We start from the raw sequence: 15,455 nt of genomic DNA on the forward strand, positions 1-15,455 counted from the left end.
GAAGCCTGTAACGGGCGTCCAATTGGCCTGTATAAATCATTGGTGGTGGCAGCGAATAGTTCTTTTTGTTATTGTGGAGCTGGCAGTGACAGTACCGGGGTGTATACACAGTGGGGAAATATGTATTTGATTCTCTGCTGATTTTGCAAGTTTTCCCACCTGTAAAGAATGGAGAGGTCTGTAATTTTTATCACTGGTACACTTAAATTGTGAGAGACAGAATCTAAAAAAATCTAGAAAATCACATTGTATGATTTTTACATAATTAATTAATTTGCATTTTATTGTATAAAATAAGTATTTGATACAATAGAAAAACAGAACTTATTATTTGGTACAGAAACCTGTGTTACAATTACAGAGGTCAGAGGTTTCCGGTAGTTCTTGACCAGGTTTGCACACACTGCAGCAGGGATTTTGGCCCCCTCCTCCATACAGATCTTCTCCAGATCTTTCAGGTTTCGGGGCTGTCGCTTGGCAACATTGAGTTTCTGCTCCCTCCAAAGATTTTCTATTGGGTTCAGGTCTGGAGACTGGCTAGGACACTCCAGGACCTTGAAATGCTTCTTACGAAGCCACTCCTTAGCTGCGCTGGCTGTATGTTTCTGCTCATTGTCATGACCCAGCCACGATCCATCTTCAATGTTCTTACTGAGGGAAGGAGGCTGTTGGCCAAAATCTCACGATACATGACCCCATCCATCCTCCCTTCAATACGGTGCAGTCGTTCTGTCCACTTTTGCAAAAAGCACCCCCAAAATATGATGTTTCCCCCACCATGCTTCACGGTTGGGACTGTGTTCTTGGGGTTGTACTTATTCTTCTACTTCCTCCAAACACGGAGAGTAGAGTTGATAACAAAAAGTTCTATTTTAGTCTCATCTGACCACATGACCTTCTCCCATGCCTCCTCTGGATCATCCAGATGGTCATTGGTGAAGTTCAAATTGGCCTGGACATGTGCTGGCGTGAGCAGGGGGACCTTTCGTGCCCTGCAGGAGTTTAATCCATGACAGTGTAGTGTGTTACTAACGGTAATGTTTGAGACTGTGGTCCCAGCTCTCTTCAGGTCATTGACCAGATCCTCTCATGTAGTTGTGAGCAGATTCCTGACCTTTCTCAGAATCATCTTTACCCCACGAGGAGAGATCTTACCTGGAGCCCCTGACCGAGGAAGATTGGCAGTCATCTTGTGTTTCTTCCATTCTCTAATAATTGTGCCAACAGTTGTTGCCTTCTCACCAAGCTGCTTGCCTATTGTCCTGTAGTCCATCCCAGCCTTGTGCAATTTGGTCCCTGGTGTCCTTAGACAGCTCTTTGGTTTTGGCCATGGTGGAGAGGGTGGAGTGTGATTGTGTGGACAGGTGTCTTTTTATACAGGTAACAAGTTCAAACAGGTGCAATTAATACCGATAATGAGTGCAGAGTAGGAGGCTTCATGAAGAAAAACTAACAGGTCTGTGAGAGACAGAATTCTTGCTCGTTGGTCGGTGATCAAATACTTATTTCACACAATAAAATGCAAATTAATTATGTAAAAATAATACAATGTGATTTTCTGCTTTTTCTTTTTAGATTCTGTCTCTCACAGTAGTAGTGTACCTACGATAAAAATTGTACCTGTATATGTACCTAGCTGGTGGGTATATACTACTGTGTAAGCACCTGTGTATATACCTGTGTATGCTCGTACCTGGCGATGTATGTGTAGTTTGTATGCTCCGTCTGTATGTACTGATGTATATGCACCTGTATATCTAGGTTTTCCGGAGATGGGAAAATTGTTTGACAGAGATGAGAGAATCAATCTGAGGTAAACTGCATTTTTCTATCATTTTTTCAAAATTTGGATTTGCCCAAATCTAAATTTTTTTTCAATTCGCTTTACGGGAATCCAGCAAAATGGGGGTCAGCCACAATATTTATGTATTGTAGAGCAGCTGAAGAAGGGCTAAAGAATGAAACAATTCTCTATTCACTCCCCACCCACCGGTCTTTCCTCTGCAGCTCCCCAACTCGTCCTCGCTGACTTCTTACGGTTTATGTATTGGGGTTTGTAGAGACCCCAGAACACAATCAGGCAGATTCTATTAGAATCACATTCTCTAGCCAAATTCAAGTAAATCGGTGAAATTAAAATTCAGTCTCATCATTACTAAATACGAGTGTATGAGTGTGTGTATGTAGATTAGCTGTGTATGTATGAGTGTGTATGTAGAGTACTTGTGTATGTAGAATACTTGTGTATGTAGAGTACTTGTATATGTATTAGTGTGTGTATGTAGAGTACTTGTATATGTATGAGTGTGTGTATGTAGAGTATTTGTGTATGTATGAGTGTGTGTATGTAGAGTACTTGTGTATGTATGAGTGTGTGTATGTAGAGTACTTGTGTATGTATGAGTCTGTGTATGTAGAGTACTTGTTTATGTATGAGTGTGTGTATGTAGAGTACTTGTGAATGTATGAGTGTGTGCATGTAGAGTACTTGTGTATGTATGAGTGTGTGTATGTAGAGTACTTGTGCATGTATGTGTGTGTGTGTAGAGTACTTGTGTATGTATGTGTATGTAGAGTACTTGTGTATGTATGTATGTATGTGTATGTAGAGTACTTGTGTATGTATGTATGAGTGTGTGTATGTGGAGTACTTGTGTATATATGTATGAGTGTGTGTATGTAGAGTACTTGTATATGTATGAGTGTGCGCATGTAGAGTACTTGTGTATGTATGAGTGTGTGTATGTAGAGTACTTGTGTATGTATGTGTGTGTATGTAGAGCACTTGTGTATGTATGTATGTGTGTGTGTATGTAGAGTACTTGTGTATGTATGTATGAGTGTGTGTATGTGGAGTACTTGTGTATATATGTATTAGTGTGTGTATGTACAGTACTTGTGTCTATGTATGTATGAGTGTGTGTATGTAGAGTACTTGTGTATGTATGTGTGAGTGTGTGTACAGTACTTGTGTATGTTTGTATGTACAACACTTGTGTATGTATGAGTGTGTGTATGTACAGTAATTGTGTGTGTATGTATTGTACTTGTGTATGTAAGAGTGTGAGTATGTACAGTACTTGTGTATGTAGAGTACTTGTGTGTGTATGTAGAGTACTTGTGTATGTATGAGTGTGTGTATGTAGAGTACTTGTGTATGTATGTGTGTATGCACAGTACTTGTGTATGTATGTATGTGTGTGTATGTAGAGTACTTGTGTATGTGTGTGTCAGTATGGGTAGATGTATGTTATGTAAGGTTGTGTGTAAGGGCTTATATATAGTACGTGTGCATGTACCAGGATGTATGTACTTGTATAGATGCTGGTTTCTGTACGGCAGAATGTGTGTATATAAGTGTCCCGTATATCCGCCGGCGCCAGGAATGGTCACATCTCTGGGTCGCATATATTAGGACATGCTTTGCGAGCGTCTTTCTGCATGATAAATCCTTCCATTACTCGTCCATATCTCCCAGATACAGATTAGTACTTATGTTAATTCCTCGCATCGTCGTTAATTGGCCGCGTCCAGATCATCGCAGTCATCCACATGAAAGCGTCTCCTTCGGCCTCCTGTAAATGAGTTTTCTCTGAAGCCTCAAATATCAACTCTGACGACTTCCCCTCCAATTACTGATAGAATCTGGATATAGAAGTAATAGTAGAAATATTCAGGAATGGTGAGAACTGCGGAAAGTTCCCAAATTAATTACCAAAGACGGGACGAGGTGCAAACAATGGAGCTCGGGTCTAATGCCAACCAGGGGCCCCATGCCACCCTCCTCCTGGGAACATTTACACTTCTGCTGCTTTCCTCTTATCTCTCAGGATGATCGCGGGACCCCCGGTTATATTACCGTGGTGCATTATGGGAGGTGGACTCTTCACACTGAAACTTTAGTGCTCCAGTGCAGAATGGGCTGTGAACAAGCAGGGGCGCCATGACTATCCTAATATGCAACAGCTTTTTATTATATAAATACATAATTTTTTTTATATACTTTTTTTTTGCAATAATTTCATAAAACTTGTGGTTTGTGTAATATCACATTCTACCACAAGGTAGCGCAACATGAATACATGAAAGACTCGTACTGGTAATCTGAGATCTGACTCCATCACTGATTGTGCTGAATGTTCCCCTATAAGAGGCAAATAATACAGCACAAGGTATAGAAGAAATGAGGACATCCCATAATACGTAGGAGGTGGGTAACAGCGAGTGAATGTGCTCAGACGAGCAGGTGACACCTTCTGTGATCGGCAGCGATCAGCTTCCCACTGACTCTCAGAATATCAGACGATCAGAAGATGATCCACATCCAGAAAACAATTAGCAACTTTAGTGAGTATCTCCATTATAAAGCGTTCACCCCATCAGGATTGTAATATTTGTGACTTTTACCAATGAAGCATGAAAACGTCTCCAGCCCCCCTGCATCTTGCCTCCAGTGATTGTCTGCAGTGGTCACGTTCTGTCTGGGCAGCAGTATAGCAGACCGGATGGGGTCCAGTAAGAGAGTATGTATCTTTCTATGCGCTTGGCATTGCAGATGCCTTCTTGATCCTCTCACCTCTGTAGAATAGTTATATCCTTCTTCATTTAGGACCCAGCAGCAACCTCCACCTTCTGCTGCTGATTGACACACCCTTGCTTGGTAGTTAAAAACTCTCAGTTTCTCCAGAGAGGCGCCGGTGATAGTTCTATGTACCTCTGTGCAGTCTTGGAGTACTGGCAGCCGGTTAGTCCAGATTGTTGCAGTACACGCAGTGTCACCTGAGTGTCATGGGTGTGTCAGGTGTGACAGACAGTCGCTCTGGATCCGGCTGTAGAAGGTCACTACGCTTGGCATTGCAGATGCCTTCTTGATCCTCTCATCTCTGTAGTATAGTTATATCCTTCTTCCTTTAGGACTCAGCAGCAACCTCCACCTTCTGCTGCTGATTGACACACCCTTGCTTGGTAGTTAAAAACTCTCAGTTTCTCCAGAGAGGTGCTGGTGATAGTTCTATGTACCTCTGTGCAGTCTTGGAGTACTGGCAGCCGGTTAGTCCAGATTGTTGCAGTACACGCAGTGTCACCTGAGTGTCATGGGTGTGTCAGGTGTGACAGACAGTCGCTCTGGATCCGGCTGTAGAAGGTCACTACGCTTGGCATTGCAGATGCCTTCTTGATCCTCTCATCTCTGTAGTATAGTTATATCCTTCTTCCTTTAGGACTCAGCAGCAACCTCCACCTTCTGCTGCTGATTGACACACCCTTGCTTGGTAGTTAAAAACTCTCAGTTTCTCCAGAGAGGTGCTGGTGATAGTTCTATGTACCTCTGTGCAGTCTTGGAGTACTGGCAGCCAGTTAGTCTCATCTTTGGTGCCCTTGGAGGACAGGTGGCATTATCTCGTTGGTGTCTGCTTAGGCTAAGTTCACCCACTTTGTTTGTTTACCTTGTTATCTGTATTTTGTAGTGGGGCCTGACTAGTGCTCACCCCTCTCCCTCCCTCTCCCTATCTAGGGCCAAGCTCTAAAGATATACAGGTATTTGGTTCCTGCTCGGCGATAGGTGCAGAACCTATATAGGGATGATAGGGTAGGCAGGGTGATATTAGATCTGCCTAGGGGTCTGCCCAGTACCAATCCTCTAGTCCTAACCTAGGAGCTCGCTGCCAGTCCGGCCTCCTTTATACTGGTGCCCAGTACCAATCCTCTAGTCCTAACCTAGGAGCTCGCTGCCAGTCCGGCCTCCTATATACTGGTGCCCAGTACCAATCCTCTAGTCCTGAACTAGGAGCTCGCTGCCAGTCCGGCCTCCTATATACTGGTACCCAGTACCAATCCTCTAGTCCTAACCTAGGAGCTCGCTGCCAGTCCGGCCTCCGATATCCTGGTACCCAGTACCAATCCTCTAGTCCTAACCTAGGAGCTCGCTGCCAGTCCGGCCTCCTTTATACTGGTGCCAAGTACCAATCCTCTAGTCCTAACCTAGGAGCTCACTGCCAGTCCGGCCTTCTATATACTGGTGCCCAGTACCAATCCTCTAGCCCTAACCTAGGAGCTTGCTGCCAGTCCGGCCTCTTTTATACTGGTGCCCAGTACCAATCCTCTAGTCCTGAACTAGGAGCTCGCTGCCAGTCCGGCCTCCTTTATACTGGCGCCCAGTACCAATCCTCTAGTCCTGAAATAGGAGCTCGCTGCCAGTTTGGCCTCCTTTATACTGGTGTCCAGTATCAATCCTCTTGTCCTAACCTAGGAGCTCGCTGCCAGTTCGGCCTCCTATATACTGGTGTCCAGTACCAATCCTCTAGTCCTAACCTAGGAGCTCGCTGCCAGTCCGGCCTCCTATATACTGGTGCCCAGTACCAATCCTCTAGTCCTAACCTAGGAGCTTGCTGCCAGTCCGGCCTCTTTTATACTGGTGCCCAGTACCAATCCTCTAGTCCTGAACTAGGAGCTCGCTGCCAGTCCGGCCTCCTTTATACTGGCGCCCAGTACCAATCCTCTAGTCCTGAAATAGGAGCTCGCTGCCAGTTTGGCCTCCTTTATACTGGTGTCCAGTATCAATCCTCTTGTCCTAACCTAGGAGCTCGCTGCCAGTTCGGCCTCCTATATACTGGTGTCCAGTACCAATCCTCTAGTCCTAACCTAAGAGCTCGCTGCCAGTCCGGCCTCCTATATACTGGTGCCCAGTACCAATCCTCTAGTCCTAACCTAGGAGCTTGCTGCCAGTCCGGCCTCCTATATACTGGTGCCCAGTACCAATCCTCTAGTCCTAACCTAGGAGCTCGCTGCCAGTTCGGCCTCCTATATACTGGTGCCCAGAACCAATCCTCTAGTCCTAACCTAGGAGCTCGCTGCCAGTCCGACCTTCTATATACTGGTGCCCAGTACCAATCCTCTAGTCCTAACCTAGGAGCTCGCTGCCAGTCCGGCCTTCTATATACTGGTGTCCAGTACCAATCCTCTAGTCCTAACCTAGGAGCTCGCTGCCAGTCCGGCCTTCTATATACTGGTGCCCAGTACCAATCCTCTAGTCCTAACCTAGGAGCTCACTGCCAGTCCGGCCTCCTATATACTGGTGCCCAGTACCAATCCTCTAGTCCTAACCTAGGAGCTCGCTGCCAGTCCGGCCTTCTATATACTGGTGCCCAGTACCAATCCTCTAGTCCTAACCTAGGAGCTCGCTGCCAGTCCGGCCTTCTATATACTGGTGCCCAGTACCAGTCCTCTAGTCCTAACCTAGGAGCTCGCTGCCAGTCCGGCCTCCTATATACTGGTGCCCAGTACCAATCCTCTAGTCCTAACCTAGGAGCTCGCTGCCAGTTCGGCCTCCTATATACTGGTGCCCAGTACCAATCCTCTAGTCCTAACCTAGGAGCTCGCTGCCAGTCCGACCTTCTATATACTGGTGCCCAGTACCAATCCTCTAGTCCTAACCTAGGAGCTCGCTGCCAGTCCGGCCTTCTATATACTGGTGTCCAGTACCAATCCTCTAGTCCTAACCTAGGAGCTCGCTGCCAGTCCGGCCTTCTATATACTGGTGCCCAGTACCAATCCTCTAGTCCTGAACTAGGAGCTCACTGCCAGTCCGGCCTCCTATATACTGGTGCCCAGTACCAATCCTCTAGTCCTAACCTAGGAGCTCGCTGCCAGTCCGGCCTTCTATATACTGGTGCCCAGTACCAATCGTCTAGTCCTAACCTAGGAGCTCGCTGCCAGTCCGGCCTTCTATATACTGGTGCCCAGTACCAATCGTCTAGTCCTAACCTAGGAGCTCGCTGCCAGTCCGGCCTCCTATATCCTGGTACCAAGTACCAATCCTCTAGTCCTAACCTAGGAGCTCGCTGCCAGTCCGGCCTTCTATATACTGGTGCCCAGTACCAATCCTCTAGTCCTAACCTAGGAGCTCACTGCCAGTCCAGCCTTCTATATACTGGTGCCCAGTACCAATCCTCTAGTCCTAACCTAGGAGCTCGCTGCCAGTCCGGCCTTCTATATACTGGTGCCCAGTACCAATCGTCTAGTCCTAACCTAGGAGCTCGCTGCCAGTCCGGCCTCCTATATCCTGGTACCAAGTACCAATCCTCTAGTCCTAACCTAGGAGCTCGCTGCCAGTCCGGCCTTCTATATACTGGTGCCCAGTACCAATCCTCTAGTCCTAACCTAGGAGCTCACTGCCAGTCCAGCCTTCTATATACTGGTGCCCAGTACCAATCCTCTAGTCCTAACCTAGGAGCTCGCTGTCAGTCCGGCCTTTTATATACTGGTGCTCACAGGCTGTGATTTTGGATATCTTGACTGTACATTGAATGAGTCCAGTAGCAGAGTATACAGCTCCATAGAAGCACATTATATATATACAGTACAGACCAAAAGTTTGGACACACCTTCTCATTTAAAGATTTTTCTGTAATTTCATGACTTTGAAAATTGTACATTCACACTGAAGGCATCAAAACTATGAATTACCACATGTGGAATTATATACTTAACAAAAAAGTGTGAAACAACTGAAAATATGTCTTATATTCTAGGTTCTTCACAGTAGCCACCTTTTGCTTTGATGACTGCTCTGCACACTCTTGGCATTCTCTTGATGAGCTTCAAGACGTAGTCACCGGAAATGGTCTTCCAACAATCTTGAAGGAGTTCCCAGAGATGCTTAGCACTTGTTGGCCATTTTGCCTTCACTCTGCGGTCCAGCTCACCCCAAACCATCTCGATTGGGTTCAGGTCTGGTGACTGTGGAGGCCAGGTCATCTGGGGTAGCACCCCATCACTCTCCTTCTTGGTCAAATAGCCCTTACCCAGCCTGGAGGTGTGTTTGGGGTCATTGTCCTGTTGAAAAATAAATGATGGTCCAACTAAACGCAAACCGGATGGAATAGCATGCCACTGCAAGATGCTGTGGTAGCCATGCTGGTTCAGTATGCCTTCAATTTTGAATAAATCCCCAACAGTGTCACCAGCAAAGCCCCCCCACACCATCACACCTCCTCCTCCATGCTTCACGGTGGGAACCAGGCATGTAGAGTCCATCCGTTCACCTTTTCTGCGTCGCACAAAGACACGGTGGTTGGAACCTAAGATCTCAAATTTGGACTCATCAGACCAAAGCACAGATTTCCGCTGGTCTAATGTCCATTCCTTGTGTTCTTTAGCCCAAGCAAGTCTCTTCTGCTTGTTGCCTGTCCTTAGCAGTGGTTTCCTAGCAGCTATTTTACCATGAAGGCCTGCTGCACAAAGTCTCCTCTTAACAGTTGTTGTAGAGATGTGTCTGCTGCTAGAACTCTGTGCGGCATTGACCTGGTCTCTAATCTGAGCTGCTGTTAACCTGCGATTTCTGAGGCTGGTGATTCGGATAAACTTATCCTCAGAAGCAGAGGTGACTCTTGGTCTTCCTTTCCTGGGGCGGTCCTCATGTCAGCCAGTTTCTTTGTAGCTCTTGATGGTTTTTGCAACTGCACTTGGGGACACTTTCAAAGTTTGCCCAATTTTTCACACTGACTGACCTTCATTTCTTAAAGTAATGATGGCCACTCGTTTTTCTTTACTTAGCTGCTTTTTTCTTGCCATAATACAAATTCTAACAGTCTATTCAGTAGGACTATCAGCTGTGTATCCACCTGACTTCTGCACAACACAACTGATGGTTCCAACCCCATTTACAAGGCAAAAAATCCCACTTATTAAACCTGACAGGGCACACCTGTGAAGTGAAAACCATTTCCGGTGACTACCTCTTGAAGCTCATCAAGAGAATGCCAAGAGTGTGCAAAGCAGTCATCAAAGCAAAAGGTGGCTACTTTGAAGAACCTAGAATATAAGACATATTTTCAGTTGTTTCACACTTTTTTGTTAAGTATATAATTCCACATGTGTTAATTCATAGTTTTGATGCCTTCAGTGTGAATGTACAATTTTCAAAGTCATGAAAATACAGAAAAATCTTTAAATGAGAAGGTGTGTCCAAACTTTTGGTCTGTACTGTATAACAATGTATTTTTATGGTGCCTGTATATTGAGCTGAAGACAAATCTTTATCTTGTTCCTATCAATCAGGAGGAGCAGCTCACCTGTGCTGCGTCCAAAACGCTGCGTTCTACAATACAAGCACAGTGGAGGGGTTTATAGAAATCTCCCGCACACTCTGCTTCTGTTTGACGCTGCGTAATCTCACCGGCGGCGCGGGTTTACAAGCTGAAGCATGTCAGTTTCTGTTGAAGTGAAGCTGGTCTCCACATAGCTCAGGGAACACATGCAGATTTACCTGCGTGATTAGAAAGCAGCGCTTTGGACGCAGCAACAATACGCTGCGTCCAAACGCTGCTGTTCCTGATCGTGGGGACGTAGCCTAAAAGTAGTAAAAATAATAATAAGCAATTAAAAAACATGGCGATGGTCCTCCGCCCCCTGCTGCCACCGCTGCGCCCCCAATATGGCACCTGCCGGAGGGCTGTGGCCACCTTCCCTGAGCTCCGGTGCCACAGATCTGCACAGCTCGGCCATTATGCTCCTGTACTAATAGTAACAGGTAGATATCAGAGGTAGCATGTGACGCGCCCCCTGGGCCAGTGTTGTTGGGGATACCCGGAGCCGGATCAGATGGGGGTTGTAGTCTCCGAGTGGCTGTGACCCGGTCCGTGCCCAGGGTGTCAAGCTCAGTGTGTGGCAGTCCTTATGATGTTACTAGATGTTCTTTTGTGTCGACTACGCCACCCGTTGAATTGCGGTCAATACGGCCGCCGCTGCAGCAGGGTCCGCTGAGGCTGGTGATGTATGTGCAGCTCAGGTAGTATAACCCCCAACGGGAGGGGTATAGCCTCAGGGGGTCAGTTGCAGAGGATGGGGGTTGTGATGGTGCAGCGAGGATTGAAATGAGACTCAGAGTCGGGCTGTGCAGTTCAGGGTTTGTTTACTTACTGCAGTTGTTCTGGTCACTCCGGCCTTAAGTGACCACCCGAGCCGTGCTGCGTCCACCAGGTCCTGGACTCAGCCAACCCCCAGGTGATTCTGGAGCGTGGTCCTGAGCTCCCTTTCTGTCCTGTCCTCTTCTCTGGCCTTCCCCACCAGGGATCCACCTATGTCCGGCTCCCTCGGGCCTCTTGGTGGTAAACCCTTGTCTCTGGGTTCCCTGACCCTATTCCTGGTCTGCCTTCCGGGTGGATTTAGTGGGTGATCGTGGCAGATCGGTCCTGCCCACGACCTCCGGTTCCTGGCTAAGGTGTGCTGTAGCCTCTGCCAGCTTGGGATCCGGTACCCTGTTGCCAACTCTTCACCCTCTGGTCTAATTTGGGCTCTTGGAGTTCCTTCTTTCTCCCCCTCTGGGTCCTTCTTTCTCCTCTCTCTCCCTGGGCCTTGGAGCTGCTCTTCTCCTCTGCTCTGCTTCTCTGACTCAACTCTGACAGACTGACCTCACTCTGCAAAAGACCCTGTCCTAAGATGGTGCCCACCTTATATACTCCCTCTATGTGTGAGCTCAGGTGACCAGCACCCAATGAGCTCCTAGCACTACCCAGACTGCTCCCCCTATCTGCCCCTACACTACTGGGATGTTCCACCCCCCTCCCACTCCAGCCAGGAACAGACACTGTCGTACCTGCACATTTCTCTAGTGGGAGTACCATCGGTCTGTTCCTCGGAAATGGGATGTGTGTAGTGCATGCAGCCTACTGAGCTCAGTTCCACACTCCATCCTTACCCGGGAGTGGAATACCACACCTCTGGCTTGAGGTGTAATACCCCTGTAGCAGCCGAATCCTCAGGGTGCTACATTCCCCCCTGGTAAATCACAGCACGTCCTCGGGCTGTAAGATATAAACATCCACAAACATACAATTTTTTTCATAAACATAAACATAGAAAACATCATATATTATCAGCATAAACTTTTCATATAAAACTTATCATAAATAACACTCTTGTTCCTCCGGCCACGGTGCAACTTGTGACCGGGTAAAGTGCGACAGTCTCTTGAAGAAACACGGTTTCCTATAAAACCGGTAGGGGGCGCTTCAGGAAGCGCAACTATATACAAGGGAATTATGGCCGCTCTCAGTCCTCGGCCAGGTATTAGGAACTAGGGACACACGGGGTTAACAGTTCACTCTTGGCTGGTCCCAACGGGGACTATATTTTAACTAGAACAGTTCTTATACCCTGACGGGTAACTTTATACAGTCTCTCTCTACCGTACTTCAACGACGGCGTCCTCCTGCTCCTTCTTTAGATTCTTCAGACCCGTCCGGGTCCTCTTGCTCCTCCTCACACCGCAGCTCCTCCTCCGTCAGGCGATGCACATGGAGGGCGTAGGGTCCTTTGGCACACTTGTGCCGGGTGAAGGTGACCTCGTCCCCTACATACAGGTCACGACCTCTGTGTCCCTCCGGCAGATGGCTTTCTACGTCTCTGCGGGTTACAAAGACGTCGCCGGGGGTATGATGGTCTCTGATAAAGCCCCATCCGTGCTGCATGTTGAATTTTATCACAGTCCCGGTGGAAGGGGGACCATGAGCTGCACGGGGATTCCTCCTGGTCCGGCTCTTCTGCTCCGCGCTCCTTATCTGCGCTTGTTGTTCCCGGACCCGCCTCTCTCTCCGCTCCCTCTCGAAGACCTCGAGCTGCTGCCGGCAGCACTCTGCACGTTCTGCTGCGGCCGCCCGAGTCTCCTGAGTGAACCCCATGAGGTCTTCTCCGGTGGGGTCCCACTCGAACTGTGCCTCCTCCAGCGGGGGCGAGGTCCTCTTTACAGGCTTCGGAGCCGGAATCAGGGGCTCGTCTAGGGGTCTCTCTTTCCGGAGTCGGGGATGGTGAAACTCCGGTGGCCATATAAAGGGCTGCCCATCCGGGCACGTATGCTGGGCAAATAGATTTTCACCCAGGTGCGGCACTCTAGATGTTGAGGGCGCGTTGATGGTAGTGGCGCCCGGGTCGACCAGGCCTTGCGGCCAGGCTTGGGGCACCCTAAAGGCAAAGGGCACCGTAAGAACGGCGGCGCCCGTGGTTACTCGGCCCTGCGGCCAGGCCGGTGGCTCCGCGGAGGTAGGGGGCGCTGTTGGAATAGCGGCGCCCGGAGGTACTAGGCCTTGCGACCAGGCCGGTGGTATTTCCTGCTTGGCCACGCTCGAGGTCGAGGCGTGTGACGTCACAGGGGTCGCGGCCGCGGTTTCCGGTTGAGGCCTAGTCGGCGGCGGTGACGATGCAGCGACGGGCACGGCAGGGGGAATTTCGGGCTCTGCGACGGGGAGCTGGGGCAGGCACGCGGTTCCCCGGCTCGGGGTAGAGACGTCCCCTTTACCTGCCTCCGTCCGTTCAGCTCCCTTCTCGGCGCCGTCTCCTGCCTTCATTCCTCCTGCGCCATCCTCAGAGGCGGTCTGTCTCCTCGTCTCGGGTGGCGTGCTCCGCTGACGGGTTTCGGTCTGCTGGGCCATCTCTCGGCTCCACTCCGCCAACCTCTCTCGCTGCACCCGGGCCATCCTCCGTGCGAGGCCCTCCAGCGCGGTCTGTGCACACTCCCGGTCTCGGGGGAGCTGTGCTAGGATCTCCAGCAGGCCTTCTGGAGTGGCGACCTGCAACAGGCTCCTGACCACTGGGTCGGTGCTGCCTGACTCTCCCTCCATCTCCGGGTAGGCTCTCTCTGGACTCTCTTCCAGACGTCTTGTCTCCGGGTGCGCTCTCTCCAGACTGCTCCAGACGACACCCATCTTTGTTCTCTTCTTCTGTCTCCGCCCACATCGAGGGTGGTCCCGGGGCAACTTAGTGATTGTCAGTTCCAGGGGCAGTTCTCTTACGCTGATGGACACTTCCAGCATCACAGTCTCTGTTGGTGGGCGCGGTTTCCGCTTTTGGCGCCATTCTTCGACCTGGCCCACGATGGGAGGTGGCCTCTTGCCACCCTCTGGCACGCCCATAATGGCGTCCGCTCTTCCAAGGCGGGAAATCTTTGGAAATGGCGGGAATCGTCTCCCAGTGGCGGGAAACTCCATGGATGGCGGGAAAAAGCTGCAAATGGCGGACAACCGGCGGGAAACGACCTGTGATGGGGTCCGTTGGCGGGGACCCTCCGGAACCGGCAGGAGACTTCTTTTTGAGGTAACGGTGTACTTCTCTTCAGGCACGCAGTACCCGGTTGTTGCGGGCACGTAATCCTGCCGACTACGCCAAAGTTGACGCGCCCCCTGGGCCAGTGTTGTTGGGGATACCCGGAGCCGGATCAGATGGGGGTTGTAGTCTCCGAGTGGCTGTGACCCGGTCCGTGCCCAGGGTGTCAAGCTCAGTGTGTGGCAGTCCTTATGATGTTACTAGATGTTCTTTTGTGTCGACTACGCCACCCGTTGAATTGCGGTCAATACGGCCGCCGCTGCAGCAGGGTCCGCTGAGGCTGGTGATGTATGTGCAGCTCAGGTAGTATAACCCCCAACGGGAGGGGTATAGCCTCAGGGGGTCAGTTGCAGAGGATGGGGGTTGTGATGGTGCAGCGAGGATTGAAATGAGACTCAGAGTCGGGCTGTGCAGTTCAGGGTTTGTTTACTTACTGCAGTTGTTCTGGTCACTCCGGCCTTAAGTGACCACCCGAGCCGTGCTGCGTCCACCAGGTCCTGGACTCAGCCAACCCCCAGGTGATTCTGGAGCGTGGTCCTGAGCTCCCTTTCTGTCCTGTCCTCTTCTCTGGCCTTCCCCACCAGGGATCCACCTATGTCCGGCTCCCTCGGGCCTCTTGGTGGTAAACCCTTGTCTCTGGGTTCCCTGACCCTATTCCTGGTCTGCCTTCCGGGTGGATTTAGTGGGTGATCGTGGCAGATCGGTCCTGCCCACGACCTCCGGTTCCTGGCTAAGGTGTGCTGTAGCCTCTGCCAGCTTGGGATCCGGTACCCTGTTGCCAACTCTTCACCCTCTGGTCTAATTTGGGCTCTTGGAGTTCCTTCTTTCTCCCCCTCTGGGTCCTTCTTTCTCCTCTCTCTCCCTGGGCCTTGGAGCTGCTCTTCTCCTCTGCTCTGCTTCTCTGACTCAACTCTGACAGACTGACCTCACTCTGCAAAAGACCCTGTCCTAAGATGGTGCCCACCTTATATACTCCCTCTATGTGTGAGCTCAGGTGACCAGCACCCAATGAGCTCCTAGCACTACCCAGACTGCTCCCCCTATCTGCCCCTACACTACTGGGATGTTCCACCCCCCTCCCACTCCAGCCAGGAACAGACACTGTCGTACCTGCACATTTCTCTAGTGGGAGTACCATCGGTCTGTTCCTCGGAAATGGGATGTGTGTAGTGCATGCAGCCTACTGAGCTCAGTTCCACACTCCATCCTTACCCGGGAGTGGAATACCACACCTCTGGCTTGAGGTGTAATACCCCTGTAGCAGCCGAATCCTCAGGGTGCTACACATGTGCGAGACAATCGCTCGGCCGGTGCGGCCCGTCCATCATCACTCCTGATTTTCACCCAGATTTCCCAGAAAC

The sequence above is a fragment of the Phyllobates terribilis genome, unplaced genomic scaffold (assembly GCF_046119375.1).
Source record: "Phyllobates terribilis strain yellow unplaced genomic scaffold, ASM4611937v1 Scaffold_4__5_contigs__length_816908805, whole genome shotgun sequence".
Lineage (NCBI taxonomy): Eukaryota > Metazoa > Chordata > Amphibia > Anura > Dendrobatidae > Phyllobates > Phyllobates terribilis.